Here is a 12,746-nt window from a genome sequence, read left to right on the forward strand (position 1 = left end):
TTAATATTAATAAATCAAATGTTATGTTCTTTCCTTGAAAAGACAATCTCAAACTTATTTTTCCCATTTCTATTAAGGTATCTCTCTACAGTTGATAAGTAGAATTAAGATCTTGGGGGTTATCTTCGATGATAAATTAACCTACCATGATCATATTAGTAACATTGTCAAATCAACTTTTTACAGACTTCATCAAATCTGTTCAATATCAAAATTTTTATGTCCAAGGACTCTTAACATATTAATCCATTCCTTGGTTATTTCAAAAATCAATTATTGCAATGCCCTATTCAAGGGAATAGCACAAAAGGAAATCAGACGTTTACAGATCATCCAGAACGCATCAATCAAACTTATAATGAAAACTAAGAAATTCGATCACGTGACCCCTCTTCTTAAAAAAGCACACTGGCTTCCTATCGCACATCGCATAATGTACAAATTAAGTTTGCTTACCTTCAAATCTCTGATATACAAAACTCCGGCTTTCATGTACAAATCATTGATTCTTTATACTTCATCCAGATTACTGAGGTCCAATGACCAACACTTATCAGTCATCCCCTCACTTAAAATTATTAATACATGACGGCACTTCATCTTTTCCGTTACAGCTCCTCAAACATGGAATTCCCTCCCTATTTACTTAAGAGAGGAGAAAAATTTGGATAAATTTAAGAGCAAACTTAAAAGCTTTCTTTTATAGGCGCATTTAATGACTAAAAGGACTGTCTAGGAGCTTCATTTTTATTTGCATAACTTCCTTGAGATTCTTTCCCTTCCTATTGTTTTCAACCATAAGTGTCTTTTCTTCTATCAACCAAATTGTATTTCTGTCCCCATCCTTTCCTCACGTGTTATTATGTTTAAGTTAGTCTTCAATATGTTTTGTAAGGTTTAGTTTTTTGTTACTTTTGTTTGTCCCCCCTATTTTGTAATTTTATTGATTTGTTCATCGCTTAGAATTTTGAATAAGCGATTAATCAAATTTTATAATAAACTTGAAACTTAAGATTGACCTCCGAAGCGCCCCCCCCCCAAATCTAATCTAATCTTCTATTTGTGCGACGCTCATACCTATATAGGCTCAAGGCGATTGTGAAGAGAGGTAAGTGGGGAAAGAAAGAGGAGGGAGAGAGAGGAGGTGGATAGGTAGGAGGGAGATGAAGGGGAGAGAAAAAGAGGAGAGGAAGGGGAAAGGGAGAGAGGAGAGGGTAAAGGAGATTAAGTATCGAACAGATGGGTTTTCAGTTTTCTTCAGAAGATGATGTGGCAAGGTTCAGTTCTGGTCCTTTCTGTAAGGCTATTCCAAGTTTTGACTCCTAGAAAGGTAAGCATGGAGTGGAAAACTTGTTTATAGTGAAGATCTTTAGTGGATGGGAGGTTTAGTAGCATCCGGTTGAGGGTTCTGTGGGAAGTAGACCATGCTATTGAGAAGAGCTGGATGAGTGAGGCCGCAGAGTTTCCATAAAGTATGCGGTGAATGATGCTCCCTGACTCCATCCCTGACACTAGTGCTGCCCGATTTGCTGAAAAAATGGGACTCATCGATTCAGCAACCTTGGATATTTTTCAAATGTCTTCTAGAGCAGTGTTTTTCAACCTTTTTAACACCTATGGATCGGCAGAAATAAAATAATTATTCTGTGGACCGGCATCGGTCCGTGGACTGGCAGTTGAAGAACCCTGGGCTAAGTTGTGGGCCAGATCCGCCCATCTCTACCCAATCTCCACCCCCAGATCCCGCCCCCATAATAGTACTAATTGCATCTTGCACGTCCCATGCCTCATCTGGAAGCCTTCCCTCTGATGTTGCAACGTCAGAGAGAAGGCTTCCGGTTTAGGTGCAGGATGCCCATAGGAGCCACTGCCTGTGGCTTTGTGCACTGAATCAGTTAAGAAGAGGGAGCTGGCTCAAAGATAACGCCGCATCGATCGCACCGTGTACCGGTGGTTGAAGAACACTGTTCTAGAGTGTCTGCTTTATCAGTGGCTATGAGACGCCTAGCTTGGCTCAGACTCTTGAATATGGACATCAGTCTACAAAATAGACTGGCCAATGTTCCATGTTTTGGGGAAGGAACTTTTTGACAAGCCTATGGAGGTGGCTACACAAAGGCTAGTTCAACATGAACAGACGTGGAAGACTTTAAATAAGAAAAAGTCTAAGTCTTGTTCTTTTCTTTTTTAATATTCTTTATTCATTTTTTTATCTAACAAGAAGTGCAACAAATATTAACAGTTAAACTTATACAATATCACTTGAGTATCTATTCTTAGTAGTTTTACAATTAAAAATAAATCCCTCCCTCCCAACCCTATTCTTACACATGTGATTGCATATATATATTGTTCTTTATTAATCCAACCCATCAATTTATAATTAAACTTCCTCCCACCCCCCCTTCCCTGTACAATTATATCAGCTTAGGAAAAATAATTATTCATTTATTACAATATTCTATTAATGGTCTCCAAACCTCCTGAAATTTATTAAAATTTCCTAGAAACATAGAAAGATGATGGCAGATAAGCCCATCAAGTCTGCCCACACTATTGACCCACCCCTTTAAGTCTACTGACCCCCTTAAGTATAATTGTAATTATACTTCCACTCTACTGACCCGCTCTTTCAAGTCTATACCCTAGTGACCTTATCCCTTGGCATGACCCTCGTAGGGATCCCACATAGGTATCCCATTTATTCTTGAAGTCTGGGATGCTACGTGCCTCGATCACCTGCACTGGAAGCTTGTCCTTTCTGCAATGCTAACATTCTTTCCATCTTATACATATGACATAGTGAATTCCACCAAAAACTGTAATTTAATCTATTCCAGTTTTTCAAATTAAACGTAATCTGCTGAATGGCAACTCCTGTCATAATAAGTAATAATTTATTATTATTTGCAGAAATTTGACTTTTTTTCCTCATTGACATTTCAAATAAAATAGTATCATAGGATAGAGCCACAAGATTTTCTAACAAACAATTTATTTGGCCCCCAAATTGATCTCCAAAAAGCCAAAATGAATGAACAGTAGAATAATAAATGATCTAAAGTCCCTGCTTTGAGATGACAATGCCAACATTTATTAGACTTAGAGCTATCTAATTTTTGTAAACGAACAGGGGTCCAGGAAGTTCGGTGTAACAGAAAAAACCAAGTTTGTCTCATAGATGCTGACATTGTACAACTCATCCTCCAAGACCAAATTCATGGCCATTGAGACGCAGTAATTTGATGCTTAATCTCAATGCTCCAAATGTCCCTAAAATCTTCTTCGAGGTAAACATCTTTCACTCACAGACAATCAAGTTTCAAGTTTTGTAATGATTAAATAATAGAATACTTTTTCTTCCTTTCTTCTTTTAGAGATTTTCTTATGACACACATATAGGGGGGGTAAGGAAAACAATTTAAATATAATATATTATAATATATGATACAAAATGTAACAAATGATTAAGGGATAATAGAAGGGTGGGGGGAGGGAAAATGAATAAAATTTATCTAGAATATATTGTTTTAGATATAAATATGTTAATGAATAAGTATTAATTGTATTCTATTATGTTATATATTTTTATAAAATTTGAAAATATTATATTAAAGTGGTGAAGGGGTGGGGGGAGGGTGAAGGGGAAAATCAAATTCAGACATACAATGTGATAGATATAAAAGTGATACTATGCATATATCAAATGTATTTTATTATTCTGTACACTTTTTATGAAATTTGAAAATAAAAATATAATGGAAAAAAAAAAAAAGTTTCAAGTTTTATTTTGATTTGATAAATCTCTTATTCAAATTTACTAAGCGAGATACAATACAATAAAAATGGACATACTGTTTAAAATTTAAAAATAATGGGCCTAAGGCTCCCGGGCCTATTCTGATTGGCCCAGGCGCCTTAGGCCCCACCAGTAGGCGGAGCTTTGGGACGGATGGGCCAATCCGGCCTCATTCCGTCGTTGGCTGCCTGCCGGACAGGCGGGTTTGGCTCCCGTCTGTCCGGCCATCTACAGAAAGGTACGGGGAAGGGGGTTGGGGGTGTCGTGGGGGTCGGCCAGGGGGGTCGCGGGTCGGCTGGGGGGGCGGTCGGAGGTTCTTGGGGGGGGCGGTCGTTGGGGGGAGGGGGGGTTTGCGTCGAGGGCAGGAGGGCCTGGGATCCCTCCTGCCCGTAATGTAGTGCAGGGTGGGGTTAGGGGGTCGCCGTGGCCAGGAGGACTTGGGCTCCCTCCTGGCCCGATATTGTCGGGGAGTTGGGGAATCGGCGGGGCAAGAGGGCTTGGGCTCCCTTTTGCCCCGATCGTGACGGGGAGTCGGGGGGGCAAGAGGGCTTGAGCTCCCTTTTGCCCCGATCGTGTCGGGGAGTCGGGGGGGCAAGAGGGCTTGAGCTCCCTCTTGCCCCGATCGTGTCGGGGGGGCAAGAGGGCTTGAGCTCCCTCTTGCCCCGATCATGTCGGGGGTGCCAGGGACCACACGGAGTCACCCACCGTACCACCGGATTCGGGTAAGCGCAGGTATCGGTGGGTGGCTTATTTGCGGGGGGGTGCCTTATTTTACATTTTTTTTCTAAAAAGGGGGGGCTGTCTTATTTGATGGCCCTGCCTTATCATCGGGGAAACACGGTAGAAAAAAAAAAAAAATGAACAGTTAAGTCCCAGTTTTTGCCGCTGAGACTCTGCCCTCTCTCACTGTAAAATTAGACTCTACTTAGTCTGTCTTTAAATTTAAAAAATGTGTGTTGTTTTAAAAAACAATTATGTTTTTAGATGTATCTAAATAAAAATAACCAAAAATTTATCTTTTTTTATGTCATCTTAGCATATTTTATGCTACGGAACGAATTATTTTTTTTAACATGTATTGTTATGGGAAAACGCGTTTCACATAACGAACTTTTCTCATAACAAACTTGCTCCTGGAACGAATTAAGTTCGTTGTGTGAGGCACCACTGTATTATTTAATTATGAACCCTTTTCCCTCCCTTTATCACATTAATTTCTCATAATGTAAAGTATTGCATGTGGGAATCAGAAACCCGAGGCACAGCTATACGATGGGAGGGATGTTATTGAATGAGAGTACCCAAGAAAGGGACTTGGGGGTAATGGTGGACATGACAATGAAGCCGACGGCACAGTGCGCAGCGGCCGCCAAGAGAGCGAATAAAATGCTGGGGATAATCAAGAAGGGTATTACAACAAGAACGAAAGAAGTTATCCTGCCGCTGTACCGGGCAATGGTGCGTCCGCATCTTGAGTACTGCGTCCAGTATTGGTCACCATACCTTAAGAAGGATATGGTGTTACTCGAGAGAGTTCAGAGGAGAGCGACACGACTGATTAAGGGGATGGAAAACCTTTCATACGCTGAGAGATTGGAGAAACTGGGTCTCTTTTCCCTGGAGAAGAGAAGACTTAGAGGGGATATGATAGAGACTTACAAGATCATGAAGGGCATAGAGAGAGTAGAGAGGGACAGATTCTTCAAACTTTCAGAACATAAAAAAACAAGAGGGCATTCGGAAAAGTTGAAAGGGGACAGATTCAAAACGAATGCTAGGAAGTTCTTCTTTACCCAACGTGTAGTGGACACCTGGAATGCACTTCCAGAGGACGTTATAGGGCAGCGAACGGTACTGGGGTTTAAGAAAGGATTGGACAATTTCCTGCTGGAAAAGGGGATAGAGGGGTATAGATAAAAGATTACTGCACAGGTCCTGGACCTGATGGGCCGCAGCGTGAGCGGACTGCTGGGCGCGATGGACCTCAGGTCTGACCCAGCGGAGGCATTTCTTATGTTCTTATGTTAACATGGATCTCAGACTACTTCTGTGGCATTTTCTCATCACTTGGCCCAATACTTCTGCATTGTTTCGAAGCAGTAGAGTCATTGCCCCCTTTTATTTTCTCAAGCTGTATTTTATCCTATTGGTTTTTGCCTCTACTATACCATCAGTGTGGCCTCTGGTATTACTTGAACTGTGCATTATCAAAGCCCCTCTGGAAGGTTACCCTCTTCATTTTTCACATTCTTACAAAAATTGAGCTGTTCATTGTGGGTTTCATATAATGATTCTTACTTTCTGCGACCAAATCAGTTCTCTGACCCAAAAATGCTTTTACAAACTCTGACTAATAAGCTCTATAACTTCCATTCTAGAACCTTCCTCTATTCAAACCCTTATCCATTCGCTGATTATCTCAAATCGATTATTGCAACTCGTTATTTCACAGAATAGCACAAAAGGAAATTCGTTGACAACAATTAATCCAAAAACACCGCCATCAAGCTTATCTACAAAGCAAAAAAATATAACCATGTCACTCCCCTACTCCGTGAAGCCTACTGGCTATCAGTCTCCCACTGAACAACATATAAAATACTCCTTGCCTTCAAAATCAAACTCATTCATACCCCCATCCTTTTTAGACAAATATCTCATCATCCCCCTGGGCACTTAGATCGGCTGATCAGAATCTGCTGACTATTCCCTCAATCAAGGAACTTTTCTAAACTCGCAACACCATCTTCTTTGCAATAGCCCCCTATTCTTTGGAATGCTCTACCATCACATCTTTGCCTTGAAATCTCCCTCAACAAATTTAAAACAAAACTTAATTATCACCAGCAATTGGAAGGATTACCCCAGACTTAATTACACCTTCTGGTGGAATTCACTGTGCCATATATAAAATGGAAAGAATAATTGCCATAAAAAAGGGAACTATAATAATTTTAAAAAGATTTGGGGGCCATTGACAGCATATTGTGATGATTAGACACCTTTTTTTGCACAAATAGTATGTTATAAGAATGGAAAGGGGGGTATATTGTTATTGTACTGGCTTTTCAGTATCTTTGAATATAATATATGTATAATATGCTTGAATTATAATATTGGTGGAAGGGGAGGGTGGGGGAGGGACTTAAATTTATGTATTTACAATGATAATAGAAAAGAAAGTCATCATGCCGCTGTATCGTACAATGGTGCGCCCGCATCTGGAGTACTGTATCCAGTACTGGTCACCATACCTCAAAAAGGACATGGCAATACTTGAGGGAGTCCAGAGTACTGGTCACTGTACCTCAAAAAGGACATGTCAATGCTTGAGGGAGTCCAGAGAAGAGCAACTAAATTGATAAGAGGTATGGAAAACTTTTCTTACGCTGACAGGTTGGAAAAGCTGGGGCTATTCTCCCTGGAAAAGCGGAGACTTAGAGGAGACATGATAGAAACCTTCAAAATCCTGAAAGGCATAGAGAAGGTAGATAGGGACAGATTCTTCAAACTATGGGGAGCCACAAGTACAAGGGGCACTCGGAGAAATTGAAAGGGGACAGGTTTAGAACAAATGCTAGGAAGTTCTTCTTTACTCAGAGGGTGGTGGACACATGGAACGCGCTCCCGGAGGTTGTGATAGGGCAGAGCACGCTACTGGGGTTCAAGGAAGGTTTAGATAAATTCCTGCAGGATAAGGGGATTGAGAGGTACAGATAGAAAGTAGAGATAGGTTATAGGAAAGTCAGGGACCACTTAACAGGTCATGGACCTGATGGGCCGCGGCGGGTGCGGACCGCTGGGCGCGATGGACCTCTGGTCTGACCCAGTGGAGGCAACTTCTTATGTTCTTATGAGGGATCCTATGCCAGGTTGAAATCTTCCCCCAACAGAATTGGTAAATGAGCATGAGCCAAAAGTGTATTCAATTGGGTATAGAACGATTTATCATAGGTATTGGGAGCATAAATACAACCTAAGAGCACATTAGCACCCGCTATTACAATGAAAAGACAGGCTGCAGATTTTTTCATAAACTGACCTCGCAACGACCCAATTGCTGTATATAATATCGGTTTATTAGCAATAAACAAAAGGCAGCTTACATGAAACAGCAAAGTACAGCACATTGGGCTAAAAGAATCATACAAAATATCTAGCTTCTGTTCATGGATCCATCCTCTCTCTGTTAGCCACTTATATACTTTAGTTCAGTAGCCTAGGGTACCACCTAGTTACAAATTACATACTCACTTTCCATTGGTTTGTCATTTGATTCATTTCTATTGGCTATATGGTCTATACACTTATCATGGAGCCATATTGAAGCATGACGTCACCTAGTATCAAAACTAACCTTTCTATTTCCCGGACACTGACTTCCTAATACTAAGGTCAATAATTTCTGAGAGCAGGACCCCCTCTGTCCTGAGCTTGATTGTAGTTCTGTCAATAGTTCTGATAATTCTTTGGTAGGACAATTTATCCTGTACTGTTGCTTGAGTTTATCCAATGATGTCACAGTCAGCAGATCTCTGCCAGTTACTGGAGTAAAGGTGAATCTCTCATAGAGCATATTGTCTCCTGCTGACAGGGAGAAATATGATTGTCCAGAAACTTGAATTCATAAGCACAATGTCTCTCTTAGAAATATAGCTTTTTTTGGAGAGGGGGGTGGGATCTCAGGGGTCTTAGCCTACAGTTTCATGCAGGTCTTATTTCTGATTCTTCCTCAAAAGCTGTGCAGAAAACATAATGCCCTCCAGAGTCAGTGGCTAAAGGAGTATTAACCTGAGTATCCACAGCCTTACAAAAAAGTATTGCCACCCCGCACTGCTTCCCTGTCGCTGCTGTTATACAACTTTTTCACCCAATCTCTATGTAATTTAGTGTGCTTCAAGTCAGTAAGGTGTGCCTCCTGTAGCATCACTATATCCGCTTTAATTCTCGGTAAATTTTTGCCTGTTTCACAGGGAAATTAATGCTCCCAACATTCCATGTTACAACCTTACCATTCAACCAACTTAAAATGAGTCAAAAAAAAACCCCTTGAGAGTGAAAAATAGTATGTAGTCACCAGGATGCCGTCCCAGCACCCAGCACATGTTCCTCAGAGTAGCCATCGGGCCTGTAACAAGTGAGACAACACAAAAAGTGATAGAGCTGCCTAGGATCAGACACAGCAAAAGCAAAAAATCCCTTCCTTCCTATCCCAAACCAGTTCTCTTCCATATGCCTCCCTCCCCCAATCCCTCTCCTATATCCATCCAAATATATATATATACAGTGCTCCCCTGGTCATTCGTGGTCCCAGTCATTCGCGGTATTTTCCGATCGCGAATGACCGGGCAGGAGAGTGCAGTCGGAGAGGTAGGAGAGTTAAGCCGGAGCGCCGGCAAGTGAAGGAAATCACTCGCAGTATGCTCTGACCACCTCTTCCTGCACTAAAGTTGGGCCTCACCAATCAGGAGCTGCGTGTCAAAACAGCTCCTGATTAGTGAGGCCCAACTTTAGTGCAGGAAGAGGCGGTCGGAGCATACCGCGAGTGATTTCCTAAATTTGCTGGTGCTCCGGCTGCCCTCTCTTGTCTCCCCCGCTAAAAACTGTATTCGCGAGTTTTCAAGATTCGCCTGCGAATATCGGGGGAGTACTGTATGCCAGTTCTACCTTTTATGTCTTTCCCCAAGGGAAACAGATCGCTTCCAATGCCTACACTCTCCATATTTCTCAAGATCTAAGGGATTGAGCACCCCCACCCCTGTAAACACCAGAGACTAATCTCTGGGCACTCAAAATACCCTAGAAGAAGAAGAAAAATAAAGGGGTGAGGGCCCTGAAACCATACAATCCGCTGTATGATGCAACATTCAACCCGGTAACCAAAAGGAATTACCTTTGCACCCTATCTCAAATATGCTTCTCCCTCCAAACATACCCCGCTTCCCCTACTAACACCACCCCCAGGGCCTACACCCAGACATTCTAAATGTGTCAAAAAGCCCACCTTAGGGTCAAGATAATAAATGTGCAAGGTAAAATAGAACAAAAGCATCCATATCTCCCACCTCATACTCACACTAAAACTCACCTCTCAACAAAAACAAAACATCCACCATACATTCAACTAATTCACCCCAGGTATGCACCCAACCCCTATATGATGAGCCCTATACACTCACATATCCCCAAGCATCATAGCAAACATTTGAGTAGAAAAGCATCCATATCTCATATATCATCTGTGGTCAGCAAGAAGATGCAATCAAGACGTTTAGTGGTCCCAAGAAGAATCCAAACAAACAAGAAAGCTGATATTTAGCAGCAGCTGTTGAGTAATACAAAGAGCTCCAAATCTCCCAAATCGAAATCACAGATAGATAGGCAGGATCCAAGCCCAGGAACCAGCCCACAAAGATAAGCAGGATCCAAGCCCAGGAGCCAGCCTACAGAAAGGAAAAGCAAGTGAGTAAGGAGGCTGGGCTTATTCAAAAGCAAGGCTGCTGCTTAAAGAGCCCAGCAGTAAGCCAGCCTCGGGAACCAAAAAATGATAGATATGATGATAGGTTGTAGGGTCCCACAAATGAGGAAGATCCAGTAGGTAAACCACTGTGTAGAAAGTTCAGTTTAGATGTCGTCGGACAGCCTCCTCAGTCCGCAGGCCCTGCAGTAGACGTAATGGCACTCATAGATGGACTTGCGGTTGTCTCTGTGGTAAGGAAAGATTGAGCCTCTGCCACTGTATTGTAAAACATTGTGATCCCCATTATGATGTACTCTTGAGTCTCATAGGGTAGAGTAAGGCAAATCGAATATTGGCGCTGGACTAAAGTAGAACAAACCAGGGCAAAAGCATGTCATTGTTGTGTAACATTATTGGAGTAGTCCTGGAAGCAAAGTGCTCACCGGTTGACATAGGACAATGTCTGACCTCTCGGAGCACCCTCAGAATGGCTTGCTTATGAGCATTGTTTAAGATTTTAGCAATTACCACTCTGGGCCTCGTCGCTGATGGTTGGTGGAGGCCGAATCTGTGAGCACGTTCAATGTAGAGAGGCCCCAGACTGTTTAATAAAATAAACGAGGAGGTAAGCCAGGCTTCCAGAGTGCTGCATAAATCGTTCTCTGGTATATCCTCAGGTAGCTTGACAAAGCGTAAATTGCATCACCGTGACCTATTTTCCAGATCTTCTAACGAGACAATAGTTTTTGCATTTTGGCTCTGTTTCCTCTACTGGGTGCACCTGGTCATCCAAGGCCTCGACTTGGTGCTGAAAAGTCATGACCATCTGCCCCATACTATCCAGTTTTGCTTGAACTTGCTCCAATTTGGTATCAATGGGGAGCAGGCATTTTTCCAGAATCAGTTCTATAGCTGCTGTAACTTCAGCAGTGACCTGCAATCCAAGCAGAGCCGACTGTAGATTCCATAGGACTGGAGGGTGCCGCTATCTTCGTGTCTATTTTGTGCCGATCCCGATCTTTGTCAGTTTTACTGACATAACGATTAGCCCGATCACTTCCGATAGGACCAGGGAACACAGGCAAAGGTCACTGACTGGGACCCACAAAAAGTGAATAAAAAAAAAATCGCCAAATAGAGATATTAGAGAGGACGGCAGGAGAGACACTGATCAGCGTCTACCTTTGCCATGGTGTCATGTGATCTCTTCAAAGAGGTGGTCTTTTAATTAGGCCTTGAACACTGCCAGAGACTGAGCCCGCTGTAGGGATTCGGGCAACTTGTTTGTTTATTTTATTTATTTATTTATTTAGATTTTTATCCCGTCCTCCCAGTAGCTCAGAACGGTCTACAAGTGAACATACATAATGGAGAGTAATTAGACATAAAAGAAGTACAATAGGTTTAAGTGTTTGGACATACGAGATTTACATACATAATTTAAATACAGGGAGTATACAGCAAGTGTTTGGACATACGAGATTTACATACATAATTTAAATACAGGGAGTATACAGCAAATTAAGAGCGGAGTTTAAGAATAAGTAGTTTAGTTTAAGTACAAGTTATTTGAGTTTAGATACAATTTGTCAGAGTATAGACTAAGGACTATACTGAAATTTAGGGAGAAGATAGACAGGGGAGAGAGGAGAGAGGTGGGCTTAAGGGGGGGAGTAGACCGAGTGTGATCTTTAGTTGAAGAGGAGGGTCTTTACCATTTTACGGAATGTTAATAATGAGTTCTGTTGTCTGAGTTGAAAGGGGAGTTGGTTCCAGAGATGTGGAATGAAGTGGCTGTAGGATCGTTTGCCGGCAGTTTCTGAGAGGAGGAACCTTCCGGGGGGGGGGGGGGGGTGCATAGGTGTATCTCCGATTTTGAGCGGAGGGTGCGAGTGGGGGTGTAGATGGGAAGCTTGGATTTTATGTAGGAGGGGGTGGTGGAGTAAATTCTCTTGTGGGCTATTGCCAGGGCCTTGAAAGCACAGCGTTGGCTAATTGGGAGCCAGTGTTCAGCACGGAGTGCTGGGGAGATGGGATCATGGTAGTTGAGGTTGTGTAGGAGGCGGATAGCTGCATTTTGGACCCGTTGGAGGCGTTTGAGATTATTTTTGGTTAGTCCATTAAATTTAGAGTTACAGTAATCCATTCTGGAGAGGACATATGCGTAGAGGAGTTGGGCGAGGTCAGGTGTGGAGATGTAGGGTTTGATCCTTTTCAAGGGTTTGATCCTTGTTCCAAGCATATAGCGCAACAAGGTAGAAGGGATGGAGTCTGGAGTAGGTGGAGGAAGAGAAGGGCACAGACAGGAGGGACTTTTCAGCTGAGCGGAGCTCACAAGGAGGAACTTAGGGGGAGATAAGTGAAAAAAGATAGTAAGTGCAATGGGAGAGAGTGGAAGAAAACCAGGAGAGAGTAGAACCTTGGAATCCCAGCGAGGACAGTGTATCGAGGAGTAGGCAGTGATTAACAGTATCAAAGGTGGCAGAT

At 42.4% G+C, this 12,746-nt stretch overlaps 1 protein-coding gene across 3 annotated transcripts in view; it reads left to right on the forward strand.

Moving 5' to 3' along the window:
* ZFR (zinc finger RNA binding protein) overlaps window positions 1–12,746 on the forward strand; it is a 339,213-nt gene that overhangs the window by 32,953 nt on the left and 293,514 nt on the right. The window lies entirely within an intron of this gene.

This window comes from Geotrypetes seraphini, chromosome 1 (assembly GCF_902459505.1).
Source record: "Geotrypetes seraphini chromosome 1, aGeoSer1.1, whole genome shotgun sequence".
NCBI classification, from domain to species: Eukaryota; Metazoa; Chordata; class Amphibia; order Gymnophiona; family Dermophiidae; genus Geotrypetes; species Geotrypetes seraphini.